This window comes from Pezoporus wallicus, unplaced genomic scaffold (assembly GCF_028554395.1).
Source record: "Pezoporus wallicus isolate ANWC-B61680 ecotype Strahan unplaced genomic scaffold, APGP_CSIRO_Pwel_v1 contig_3181, whole genome shotgun sequence".
NCBI lineage: Eukaryota > Metazoa > Chordata > Aves > Psittaciformes > Psittacidae > Pezoporus > Pezoporus wallicus.
The window spans coordinates 155,579-170,124 of NW_026641700.1; positions in this window are offsets into that span (position 1 = coordinate 155,579).

The window sequence follows — 14,546 nt, forward strand, 5'->3', positions numbered from 1 at the left end:
TAAACATATAAAAGGAAAGGTCATTGAGATTTTTCACTTGTCATCAGCAGCTATCAACCAACAACAAAAACACACTGGTTTTGAACCACCCAGAAGTGATTTAAGAAAGCTCAGGGAACTTACTCTGAAGAGGGCAAGAAAGGAATTATACTGGGTTCCAAAGTACAGTTGTCACACGTAAGGTTGGATTCGTGTTAGATGTCCAGGACAAATATTCTCACCCTTGACATCCCACTGTGCTTATCTGAGAATGAGATATTTTTACTTTTAAACCAAGAAATGTTTGGAATATTTCCTAGCAGCTTTTTGGAATCAGCAAAACATAGGCTTTGAATTACAGGCATATGTGAGTATATATTACTCTTTGGTGGCTTATGACTACATGGTCAAAGATGATTTATGCTAAACCAAACCAGAAATACTTGATTTTTACTTTGGTAGTGACACATGCTACATACAGGCATGCCTAATGATCAATCAAGGAAAATGACTTTTTGTATGAACTGGTATTTTGCAGAGTAAGGATGGTTTTCATGATTGAGATACTTGGATGTCCTAATGTTCCTGCAACAGAGAGAACAGATGAGATACCCATGTGTTCAAAATGGCTATTCTGCAAATCTGTAGAGGATCTGTGTTTGTACATAGGTTACTGAACATAGGCCTTGTTTGGTTTTGCAGCTTGGGCACCCCAAAATTGACAAATGTAAAATCAATATGAACTGAAACTGCAGTCGAAGTAATGACAGTGCATGGGATTTGATATCAGATACATGAGTTACTACCCTACTGCTGGAAAATGCACAATTTAGCTGTTTATGTTCTGCACTCCTTTTCTTGCAAATATTTCTCTTTACATGAAGGTTACTTGAATTATATGGACAAAGATCTGGCTATAGACACACAGACATTTTACCTGCCAGAAAGTTGTCTTAGAAAATATGTACTGCCATACAGAGAATTAACTCCATGTGTGAACGGTAATATACTGACTTTAAGTTTTTATTTTTCTAGTTTTGAAACGCATTATCATGACACTAATAAACTATTTGGTGTTGGAGACTATGCTAAGAAAAGAAACCACAAAGTACATAAGCTATGTATTTACTGTGCATTAGACTTTCACCAGCCATTTTATCTCTTCTGAGGGTCTAAAAATCCCTCCTAGCCCTAAAACACAGCCCTGTGTTAGACACTGTGCTGAGGAAATACTGTTTACTTCCTCCCTAGCCAGTCTTCACTTAGAACGCTATGCTGTACATGTATGCTTAACGTCAGGGCGGAGAGCACATCTACTCAAGAGTTTGTAATGAGAAGTGTGAAGCCTATGTACAAATCTCAGAATGGGGGTTGTGGTTTCCATACTTAGGGGTCAGGGGCCTCCAATCTGTAAGCATCTGCAAGGGAATGCCCATATTGTATGTCACAGGCTGCTTTCAGCTGCCTTTCCCTGCAGTGAGCCTGCAAACACAGCTCTGAGTGCAGCTGGTGGCCTGCCCTTCTCCCACCTTTAAGTCGCAAGTCGCCTGAATGCTCAGGAGTGTCCAGTGTCATGTTAGGTGAGGAAGGAGCTTACTCTGCCTCTGAGCACGTCAAGATGGGCTGTCCCTGCAGAACACACTCATAAATACTTTCATTGGGGTCACCAGTCCTCCATAGACCTTTAAATATTACTATGATTCAAACACGTACTAGTGATTGCAGTAGTTGAGAATATAACCGTTTCCACTGAAGACATGTATATTTGCTACTCCTTAAGGATAGTGCTTGCCTAAGTGTTTATGTAAATCACAGCAGATAATGTTTATACAGCTCTGTGCAAAACAGCTGGAGGCAAAGACGACCTTCAGCAACTGTCAATGCCATATCTCGTTTTAGATAATTAATGAAAGAATGAACAATTCCACCATGGTTTCATCACAGCATCATCCATGTTTAGGGAGAGAGTTTACAGGCACCTCCTAACTTCTATAATCAGCTTGCTTATACAGCAGGCTGTATTAACAGGCAGCTGTCTTGCTGTGCTGTGCTTGATAGAACTCCCTGAAACATGCCTGTGTCCTGAAGTGTGCCTTATATTATGCTAAATTATTAGATGACTTGAACATGCTGTGTGTGTATACAGAGAGAATTTGTCCTGTAGCTGGCAGGCAAAAACCTAAGTAGATACCATGCTGAAAGCTGGAGTTGGACAAATTCAGACTGAAGAGAAAGCATCTTAGTTGTTTGTTTTTTTTTAATTTATCTTTTTAATATAGCATAATTAGCTATTTGAATAATTTATTAAGCAAAGCAGTAGACTCTCCATCATTTTAAATCTATGATTCAAAGCTATGGATTTATTTAAAATACACTCTTTACCAAGCTTACAGTGACAAATTTTGTTGTCTGTATTATACAGCACATGACAAGAGATGACCCAAGTGCTTTGAAAACCCACAGAAATTAATTCCAATTAATTCCATAAAGCTACAACCTTGTTCACAGTCTTGTCACCCAGCTGCACAACAGGCATGTGGTACCAGTGCCCAACACATCATCTCCTTGTCCTGAAGCAGAATAAAGCATCTCAAGAACCTCAGTGGCTGGGCTGTGCCTGTCTGACAGTTGGGTAATGGAAGTGCTGTATGGGAAGAATCACTTTCATGCAGGTGTGCTGCAAGGTTTAAGGCTGGAAAATCCTCATCCAGAGAAAGTAAAAAGGCTGGTGGGCTGACGTGCTCTCTTAGGTGTCTGAGGTGCCAGAGAGGAAAACCTGGAGCCTGGCAGGGCACTGACCTAAGTCTGGAGAAGACAACAGTGGAAGGAGAAGGTGAAGAAATGCAGGCAGGTGTTTTACTGCTCTTCGCACTGGTTTGCACATCCATCCTGTTAGTATGGATAGCTATCCATTAACAGAAGGAGAGCAAAATGTTAACAGAAAACCCATTATACCACATAATGGTCTGAAACCTCCAAGTGGCTGAGCGGTATGGTATCAGTATGTTCAAATCAGCAGTTTGTCTTTACAAGTGCCAGAAGACTTCTATGAACACAAAGAACAAAATGACCCTGGTGTTTGTATTCATGGAACAGTCTTAACCCTGAAACAAAACAAAAACTCAGAAACAGATCTCCCTAACACACAACATAGTCAAGTTCAACTCAAAGTAGGACGCACAGGGGTGCAGGCACTTACGCTTTAGAATATACAGAACACTGCTGATGAATATGAATATGTTGTTGGATGCTTTCATACCATTAGTGTTGCAGATGTGCACAAAACCAGCCTGCAAAGTTGCTGATACCTGTTAAGTCTTGTGTCAGTGCATAAAAAAGTAGCTGCAGTGATGCAAGGCACTTAGTGCCTTGTTCAGTTCTAGGTTCCTGGAAGCAACTGTTGCAACAGAAATACAAGCCTGGAGAAAGAAGAGGTAAATAGGAGAGAGTGATTTTTCTGTTATGGCTGCATGTATTTATGGAGAACAGAGTGTGCTGTCTGTTGGCAGTCTAGCAAAATCTTCTGGGATCTTTAAATGACTCAGAAAGCCAAATTTTGTTAAAATGTCTCAATTCACATAGTTTGCTTTGAAAATTGCAGGCTTTGGGCTGTGTGGGATCAGTGAACGCTATCAGACTGTAGAGCAGTCAGGGGGTGGATGATGGGCTGCCTTTGGAGGGACTGAGATTTCTCAGAACAAATTTATGACATGTCTTGAGAAAGCTTATCCTGTCAAGTCATTTATCACCCTACTAACTAGCTACTCAGCATGGATAATGCTTCTTTGATAGATCAATGAGGGGAAAAAAGAATTTCAGAAGAAAGGAAGGTTTTCATTTGGGGATTTTAGGAGACTGGGAGAGGAGCTGATAGGAGTTAGGCTATCTAAGCTCTTTGAACCATGAGAAAAACATACCAAGAAGGATTTTAGTAAATGCTCATAGTGCAGCTAAAATGCATCTGTTCTGCTGAGGGCAACCTCATTACTTTGGTATTTAAATTATGTGAATTGGCACAGCCCTGTGGCTAACAGTATTAGCTTTGGAGTAAGTAGAGGATGCTCTGAGGCGGATGTGGCTCTAATTACTAATACTCAGGTGAATTATGTCCATCATATATTTGTCATAGAATGACAGAATGGTTTGGCTTGGAAGGACCTTAAATACCATCTTGTTCCAATGCCCTCTGCCACAGGCAGAGATACCTTCTGCTAGACCAGGTTGCTCAAAGCCCCATCCAACCTGTGAATATCTTGCTTAATGTTAACTGTGAGACAATGCTGACATGAAATTTGTTAGAACATAAATGTCTCCATAAGCCCCACAATTAAAAAGCTTAATTTCCTTTGAACTTTGAGGTCAGCTCACCTTAAAGATCAAGAAAGTTCAAGCTCCCCTAGAAATGCTCACTGCAGTGGGGGTATTTGTAAGGCAAATACACTCCATGTAGCTTTTTTCTAAGAGGGTATCCTCAGCACATTTTCTTTGCATTTACAAGAATTTGACATTTTTTGGTACTCTTTCTGTCCTGGGTTCAGCAGTAGCAGTCATTTTTCTCCTTCTTAGTAGCTGGTGCAGTGCCGTGGTTTTGACTTTCAGCCTGGGAACAGCGCTGATAACACCGATGTTTTTAGTTGTTGCTAAGTAATGTTTATTCTGACCAAGGACTTTCTGAGTCTTATGCTTTGCCAGGGAGGAGGCGAAGCTGGGAGGAAGCGGAGACAGGACACCTGACCCAAACTGACCAAAGAGGTATTCCATACCACAGCATGTCATGCCCAGTATATAAACTGGGGGCAGTTACCTGGAAGAGTTAGATCACTGCTCTGATCGGGCTGGGTATTGGTCAGCGGGTGACTTCATCATGTTCAGCTGGAATTAACCAATAGGTTAAAAGACTATGAAGGAAGATGAGGACAGGTAGTGTGCTAGCTTAACCTTTGCCTCCTCAGCACATCAGAATGAGTTTATATGTCTAAATCTACATAATCCCTGCTTTGAAAAAGAAACCATTATTTAACAGTATTTCATTAATATGACTGAAAATAACTTTTAGGAAGCATCAGCTGTAAGGCGAGTGATGGAGAGAGGCATAGTCTCTCCATTACCACTACATAGAGAAGCTGCCTTTTACCCTGCATATGCGCTAGTGAATCTGCTGACATAAGTCATGCCAAAAAAAGCCACCAATACATTATAATCAGTCAACAATCCTGCCTAAAGCAGATGCAGCAAGCTGTGTTTGTACAGAAAATAAAAGATTTGCCAACCCAAATCGCCACCAACCCCAAACACTCTGAGTCCATATTGAAATGCAGATGAAGATCAGCTAGTTCTTGAGATCTGTCTACTGATTTCAGTGTATTTTTTCTAATCATTCAATGCTTTTGAAAGCAAATAATCTTTCCAAAACTCTAACTACATGAAGACTTGTGACTACGTGAGCCCAAGAAAACTGCACTAAGTAGAGATAAATCCTATGTTAACACTAATACTTCAGAACTGAAAGCAGACTTGAAAATGAAGCATTTCCCTGTTCAAGTGTTGTCTTTGTGTGTGCATGCATTTCCTTTTCTAAAATGTGAATTTAACACACTGAGGCAGGTAGACAGCAGGCAGTCATGGGGAATTAAGCCACTGATTCCTCAGGATGTTTTCAGCACAGTCAGCAATCCGAGGAACATTCTTGTAATGGCCCAGCTGAAGTGGTCTCATCCTGACTCAAGCATGCTGCCTTGAATAGTTTAGGTTCCCTGCTTATTTACCCTATAACTTGTACAACAGTAAACCACATTGTCATTTTAGTGATGCAGTCAAAAACAACTCATCCAAGGCCTGGTGATCTGGTGCAGAATTTCCAGTAATTATAACATAAGGAGTTTTAAATCAGTCTGGTCTAACTCAATAATTAACACAAAGTTAACCTGGAGCTGTGCTGCTCAAATTTTTCCCTACCTCACCACTCTGCTCTGTTTCCTGAAATCCCTCTGTCTATCCAGTCTGGGCCTAGTTACTCTCCCAGCATTAGAAGAACAAAGATGTTGAAACCTCCCGATACCTGCTTACTGCTCCTTGGATGCTCCCCTGCATGCTGACATAGAATCATTGAATCAGCCAGGTTGGAAAAGACCTTTAACATGATGGGTTTTATCTAAATGTGATCAGTTCACAGAAGTGCTTCTTGTGGCCCATCACCACAATATCTGGCAATTCACAAATCCTGTAACCCAGTTCCTCACACTTAATATTGATCACAGTAGCAAGAAATAAAACAGTGATACTGGCTTTGCTCTAAGGGAGAACTTCTACACAACACACAAGTTCTCGAGTGGAACCAGCATTACCCATTTTAGATGGATAAAAATGCACCAGCAGTGTTCCTGTAGTGTCCCTGCTCTATCATTTAACTTCAGCCTGTGGTAACACTAAGCCATAGCTGCTGGTCGCATTATGGTTATTTGGTTGTTAAGACCACATAAAATAATTAATAGCCAGGGTGATGGGTACCTTGGTATTACAAGGGCTCCCACTTCTAGCTCTGCATCTGCAATTGCAAGAAAGAAGGAAGAAAATTTCCTGAGAATTTCAGGAAGAACATTTTGAGGAGCTTTTCTTTGAGGACTTATCACTGACTACTTACACCTAATCCTGCTTGCTTCAGCTTTGAGAAAAATCAGACTGATGAAGAGGTAGCCAGTACTTCTGATTATGTCTCAGTTGTTAAATGCAGCATGTTGCCACTATTTTTCTTGGTAGCCTTTCTCATGACTACCAGTGCATTTTTCTGAACTCTCACAATCCTACTGCAAGGTGCAAGGTGAGAAAAGTGCCTGTTTCCTCTGTATAAGCTGTCTAGAGTCCATGAACAGAATATTTTTCTTATCTCAAGAGCTTTCCATCTCATGCTTGGAGAGTGATACATGAAAAGGAGGGGAAACTTCAATAGCAATTGCTTTATCTTGGTGCATTTTGGTGATATCAAGTGTGCTTGTGAACTCTCTCTTCCACTTGAGCAACTGCTAAGTTCTCTGAGGAGACGTTTCCCAGGTTTAGATTTGAGGAGAACATTACTGCACTAAGCTGTTAGTATGAAGCAATGCCTGGTACAGAATGACAGGCCAAAAGGGACTCTCAACAGTTTTGTCTTCACACCTAGTGTGTTTCACTGCCTGTTCTTACACTACAGACCTGCGTGGCTAAATAGGGAATTGCTGGGTATGCTCAAGTGGAAGAGGAGAGTTTACAGGTCATGGAAGGAGGGGCTGGCCACTTGGGAGGAATATAAGGCTGCTGCTAGAAGATGTAGGAAGGCAGCTAGGATGACTAAGGCCTCCTTAGAATTAAACCTGGTGAGAAGGGTCAAGGACAGCAAAAAGAGCTTTTTCAAATACATGGCAGATAAAACTAACACCAGAGGCAATGTAGGCCCACTGATGAATGGGATGGGTGCCCTGGTGACAGAAGATACAGAGATGGCAGAGTTAGTGAATGCCTTCTTTGTCTCTGTCTACTCTGCTGCAGGCAGTCCTGAAGAGCCCTGTACCCCTGAGACCTTAGATAAAGTCAGGTCGACAGAGCGGTTTGCCTTAGTCGATGAGGAATGGGTTAGAGACCAGTTGAGCAATCTGGACATCCATAAATCCATGGGTCCAGATGGGATGCACCCGCGGGTGCTGAGGGAACTGGCGGAAGTCATTGCTAGACCACTCTCCATCATCTTTACCAAGTCTTGGGAAACGGGAGAGGTGCCTGAGGACTGGAGGAAAGCAAATGTCACTCCAGTCTTCAAAAAGGGCAAGAAGGAGGACCCGGGTAACTATAGACCGGTCAGCCTCACCTCCATCCCCGGGAAAGTGATGGAACACCTTATCCTTGGTGCCATCTTAAGGCATATCAAGGATAAGAGGGTTATGAGGGGCAGTCAACATGGCTTCACCAGGGGGAAATCATGTTTGACCAATCTCTTAGCCTTTTATGAGGAAATAACACGGTGGATGGATGATGGCAGAGCGGTGGATGTGGTCTACTTTGACTTCAGCAAAGCATTTGACACAGTCTCCCACAGCATCCTCACAGCTAAATTGAGGAAGTGTGGTCTGGATGATCAGGTAGTGAGGTGGACTATGAACTGGCTGAAGGAGAGAAGCCAGAGAGTTGTAGTCTATGGGGCGGAGTCTAGTTGGAGGCCTGTAACTAGTGGAGTGCCTCAGGGGTCAGTACTGGGACCGGTATTATTTAATATATTCATCAACGATTTAGATGAGGGAATTGAGTGTACTATCAGCAAGTTTGCTGATGACACTAAGCTGGGAGGAGTGGCTGACACGCCAGAAGGCTGTGCTGCCATCCAGCGAGACCTGGACAGGCTGGAGAGTTGGGCAGGGAATAACTTGATGAAATATAACAAGGGAAAGTGTAGAGTCCTGCATCTGGGCAGGAACAACCCCAGGTTCCAGTATAGGTTGGGGAAGGACCTGTTAGAGAGCAGCGTAGGGGAGAGGGACCTGGGGGTCCTAGTGGACGACAGGATGACCATGAGCCAACACTGTGCCCTTGTGGCCAAGAAGGCCCATGGCATCCTGGGGTGTATTAGAAGGGGGGTGGTTAGTAGCTCGAGAGAGGTCCTCCTTCCCCTCTACTCTGCCCTGGTGAGACCGCATCTGGAATATTGTGTCCAGTTCTGGATCCCTCAGTTCAAGAAGGACAGGGAGCTGCTGGAGAGAGTCCAGCGCAGGGCAACGAAGATGATTAAGGGAGTGGAGCATCTCCCTTATGAGGAAAGACTGAGGGAGCTGGGTCTCTATAGTTTAGAGAAGAGGAGACTGAGGGGTGACCTTATTAGTGTCTATAAATATATAAAGGGGGAGTGTCACGAGGATGGAGCCAGGCTCTACTCAGTGGCAAACAATGATAGGACAAGGGGTAATGGGTACAAACTGGAACACAAGAGGTTCCACTTAAACTTGAGAAGAAACTTCTTCTCAGTGTGGGTGACAGAACACTGGAACAGGCTGCCCATGGAGGTTGTGGAGTCTCCTTCCCTGGAGACATTCAAAACCCACCTGGACACATTCCTCTGTGACATTATCTAGGTGTTCCTGCTCCAGCAGGGGGATTGGACTGGATGATCTTTTGAGGTCCCTTCCAATCTCTAGCATACTGTGATACTGTGTGATACCAGCTCTTGCACTGGTTAAAACTGACTTGGTCTCAACTCCCTATTTCCCAACAAGTGCAGTAATTCAAATTGTTTCCTCTTTTATGCATGCATAGTATATACAACTTACAATTTATTAGGTACACTAAACATAGGTGTAGTGTATGGCTATACTCTATGTTTATACTCACAGGCTATAACTACAGCTCTAGAGTTGGAATACATTGAAATCAAGCAGCTTTGTTACAAAGTTTAAGCATGCTGGCTGCATGAAGAAGATCACAGCTAGCTCCCAAGATTATGGTCTGATTACATAGTCTGGAGACTTAACGCTCCCCAAGCTACTGCACCAGGGAATACAAAAAAACTTGAGCTTCTGCCAATTTCATGCTGTTGAATATGTGAATAGAGATATAAATAGCAGAAGGAGTAAATCCAACAGTATGAAAGTTTGGAAGATGTTATTCCACACTTAACCTCTCTACTAGGCAGCAAACATAAGACAAGGCTAAGACATACACATGCAGTATGCTGATGGTTTTTGTGCTATGCTGGCTAAAGCTCTGGGAGTAAGGAAAGATTATGTATCCATATATTATATAGATATATACTTCTATATAGATACCTATATATATATCTATACTTATATACTTCTTATAGTAGCCTACAGCCTGAAAAAAAATGCAGATGAAGAAAACCAGAGGGTTTGCCCCTGGAAAACCAAGCAAGGGAAGACTGGCATGACCAAGTGCTACTGCAATTACTACATAACTTGGAGTTTGGAAAAAACGATGCTGATGAAGTCTACATGAAAAAAAGCCAACCCAAAACACAAAAGCAAAGCATAAATCAAAGCATCTCTGTCACATTCAGGTGCAATGCGCTTTCTGCACAGTAAGTGGAAATTACAAAAATCTCTAAACTGGGTTTAAATACAGCACTAAAAACACTTTTACAAAACCTGGGCTTTAATCCAAAGCACAAACACAGCCAAGGCTGGCTCTGCTCAGCTATCACAATACAGAACAGCTTGCTGTTAGCTCACTTCACTAGAATGCCTTCAAAGTCATGTATATACATGTTGGCTTATCTCCTGATGCAACAATATAGGAAGCTGGTACCACAAAAAAGATAATAGGATATTAAAAAAAATAAGGCTTACAGTTACTGAAAAGCTGTGGTGCAAGTACTTGTGTTTGAAGTTTGCATTTTAAATAGTAGCTAATGCTTCATAAATGTCTCTATATTGCTCTTTATGTAGTTTGGGAACCTAGTCAGTGCTTGCTTGTGATTTGGCTTGTCTTTCAGTTCTCCTCAGCCTTCAAAAAGCAAAAGCAAGAAAACAAACTAAAAATCCCCATGGCTGTACTTTCTGAGCCCACCACATGCCTGTGCTCAGTAATCATCCAGCTGAAAGATACTAAATACTCAAACCACAAACTATTCAGAAGGAATCTGTCCCACTGAGAGCTGAAGTGTGTTTCTATGACAAGAATGTGATCCACTAATTTGCAATTTTTAAAATGGGGTTTATAATGAACCCCGAGTTGGAGAAAGAAAGGGCAAACGAGTTCAATTATTATATTTAGCTAACCATGGAATATGCACTATTTCTTACAAACGTGGCATTTTAGAGCTACAATGACCGGTAGCATATATGTGATGCTGTTCCCCTAAAACAGCAGCGATGTTTTCAGTTAACCCACGCTCACTTACTGCCACCCCAGACACCACAGGGTGGTCTGGAAGAGATCTATGCACTAGCTTCACAGCCAGCCAGCTTTAAATGAATGGATTGACCCAGCTAGCACAAAGGCAGCTGAACATAGGTCCTCTTGGTAGCCTCACTAAGAGTGCAAAATTCCTAGCCCGTTATAAGGCTTACTTGTGCACACAGATGTTCAGTAAAAGGTAAAGAGGGGCTTACTTGTATGAACGAGCATATGTGTGTGTATGTGAATACACTCACCTTTTGATATGAAGAACCCTTCTTAAGGTTCATTACCAATTAGCACATACAGGTGCAGCTACATAAAGACAAGAGGGAAGCTGGAATAGATACAAAGAAAAGCTGTGGGGTGAAAGACACTGAATGACTCACACCCAGCTGAGGAGATGAAAGATGAAGTGTATTGACACCGAGCAGCACTAACTTCACAGGAGTCCACTGTGGATTATACTGAGGACACTTTGGCAGTTCCCCCCCAACCCTCCCCTTAAACAATCAAGACTGCTCATAGCTCAGAGCTGTGATTTATTATTCACTGATTCCTTCAGTATGAGTTACAAGAAAAACACACATTTAAAAGCAGTAATTCATGGTGTTCCTAGTAACTTACTGAAATAATCAATATACAGTTCCCAATGTTCTCTACAAATACCCTTCACAACATCTCTCTAAAATAGATATTGCAGGCAATAGATAAAGTCAATTTGGAATGGGGAACTCTGACAGAGATGCTGGGCATCATCCTGGTGTTCTCTTAAAATCCAGCTGTGCAACTGCTTTCAATAAGAGCAGGACTAGACTGATAGATCAAGAGTTATCTGGAAGTCCCTACCCAAAGCATATTGGCAGGAATCTGAAATCAAGTTAGAACAGGCTGACAAGAGAACTAGGTTTCATTTGACCCAATTACCAAACACCTCTCCTTTACATATGCTGGGATTGAAGGCAGATACTCTTCTCACCCATTATTCAAAACAGAAGTGTTACCCTTAGTGCTCAGATTTCTATCAGCTCATAACAAATCACAGGAGGAAACTCTCTGTGGCCAGGAGACAGGCAGAAGAGAAATAGTTTTACACTTTCTAATAATATTAAGTGTGATGTGTTCTGGGACACCACTATTTCGGCATTAACCAGCCCCTGTGATATCTGTGTACGTCATTCATATGACTCCAGCCTTACAATGAAGTTCAGGGTGGGAGCATCATGAAGAAGCATCAGCTCAGGCCATTGGAATAACTTCTTGTCTGTCATGTTTGCTGTATCTCAGGGTCAGCCTGGGTGTTATTTACAGTCAGACAATCAGAGACACCCAGCCTATAAGCACTGATTTGGTGAGAAAGGATCACCCTTTCAGAAGATAATGCCCATGTGAAAGAAACCATCCTAATTCTCTTGTGATGATTTTTGCTTTCCTGCTGACTCAGGCTTACTAGAATGGTATGATGGTACGTTTTAGATACCTACATATTTATTTTACTAGTTGATTTCATACACCCTTAAAAACAATTTTGAGCTGAAAGGTACAAGGAGAAATGACCTGATAGCTGAAACTCTGGCTTAAAATTAGGAATTAAATGCATCTAGTCACAGGTTTGCTGTGCAACTGCCTTTACCTGCCAGTATCCCTATGTGTAAATGGAGGAATTAAGACATTGCCCTCATTTTATGAAATGCTTTGAGGCAGACAATGCATTATTCTGTTCACCAAAACACCCCACACTTCTTTTACAGTATGGTGCCCCATGACTATGTGGTGGATCCTCCTTTCCCTGGTAAAACACTTGATGCCTCCCATGCCTTTTGCCGTTATAAACACTGACACAATGTGCTCCCATCACCTTCCAGGCTCTACCAACTTCAAGATGCAACAGAAATAAACATTTCTGGACACACAGTACAGGAATCCAAGTGATGCTGGAAGATCTCACAGACTATACTGTCCCAGAGCTGAAGTAGTAGTGTTGTTTAAGACAGACAAAACGGCAAGGCAGGGCCTTGAGCAAAGGTAGTAAGTTTTGGGGCGTTTTATAGCAAGCTCTTTTCCTCACTTCCAGTGGATCTACAACACATGCATATGGTGCTGAACTAAAACCATCTCCAAATACAAGGAACACAGTGAAAGCCAGGGGCAGTCGTGCAGGAACCTAAGGAAATTCTGAAAAGGAACTGCGGAGCACGCAGAATTGGTCACTTACCCACCAGTGCCCTCCAGTGGCTCACACAGCAGCTCAAAGCACTGAAGCCAAGAAACCATTCCAGAGCTCTAAGACCCCATCATTGTTTCACTAATGGACAGAAATGAAAATGCTAGCATCTAGATGTCAAATACCTCTTTTTAAAATCTAAGCTCTTGCATGGCAATCTCATATCTGCTATCATTATATACCATATCCATAAAAACCTACATTCTATCGAGTGAATAAAATGCCCAGGAGCCATGTAAAATGAGACAGAGAACAAAATGATTCCAAAGACAAAAATGTTTATTCATACTAACTGTTCAAATGGGTATACAGTCACAATCTTTAAACAAAATCAGTACACGTGTCTAGGGCACACTGAGTAGGTACCATTAGAAGAGAATGTCTTCCTTAGTAATCAGTATTCATAAACCAAGCATTATTAGTAACACAGGAGTGAATGCTCTCAGTAAGACTAGCCTAGTATCAGGCAAAACAGTGTTTGGAGAACACGATTCTAATCGGTTCCAGGATCATATCACAATCTTTTAGCGAGCAGTAACCATTAGTGGGAGGAAAGTATCTAGTGACAAGTTGATGGTTCTCAACCACTGAAAAGCAAATACAAATGGTGAAGTATTTATAGAAATTTAAATAAATTATTTTAGTTACTGAAACCTCACTTTTTGTCTGAAAAGAACAAGAAAGTACATACTGGAGGAAAGAATTTCATAAAACCCTTTCTCTGGATTTGCCTTAGAATAGGCTTCTGTACAAACCAAGAATAGTTAAGATTTGGGGGTTTCAGTGGTAGGAATAATAAAGAAGTCACTTTAATATATATATTAATTTACCACATTTAGCTTAAATAGCCCTTTATGTATCTTACAAAAGGCTACTGTTCTACATACTGCATGTAAAAAAAAGTTTACATATTTATGTATATATACACACACAGATAAAAGCAAAGCAAATCACCAAGGTATTAAAAAGCCAGCAGAATCCATCAGAAGACACACTGAAAGCTGTGCAGTAATGAGGAGTGTATGCTTCGTGTGGGTGTGTCACAGTGCTTCCAGTCTTTTAACTGCTAAAGCAGAGTGCTTATTCAAAAGTCAGCTCTACCAGCTATTTCCTCCATTACCACAAGCATCTGATGTTACTTAACTTCTGACCATCTGTTGTATTTAGCACTACAGAAATAAGGCAAAATAACTTCTCACACCCCTGAATATTTGAGGACATTCACAAGATCTTCCAAAAATGAATGCCAGACAAGAAATGGTAGCCCTAAGCTGAAGCATCTATCTGTCTATACAAAGCTGTCTCAATGCTCACCTCTTTCATTGCAATCCAGGCTACTTAAGGAAGTGTGACAATTATTACCAGGCATCCTTGTTTTAGCTAGCTTTGAATGAAAACTTGAAGTTTCACTATGGGTTTGTGCTCATGATTTCTGGCCTTAAAAACATCACTGACAACACTGACCAACACTTCT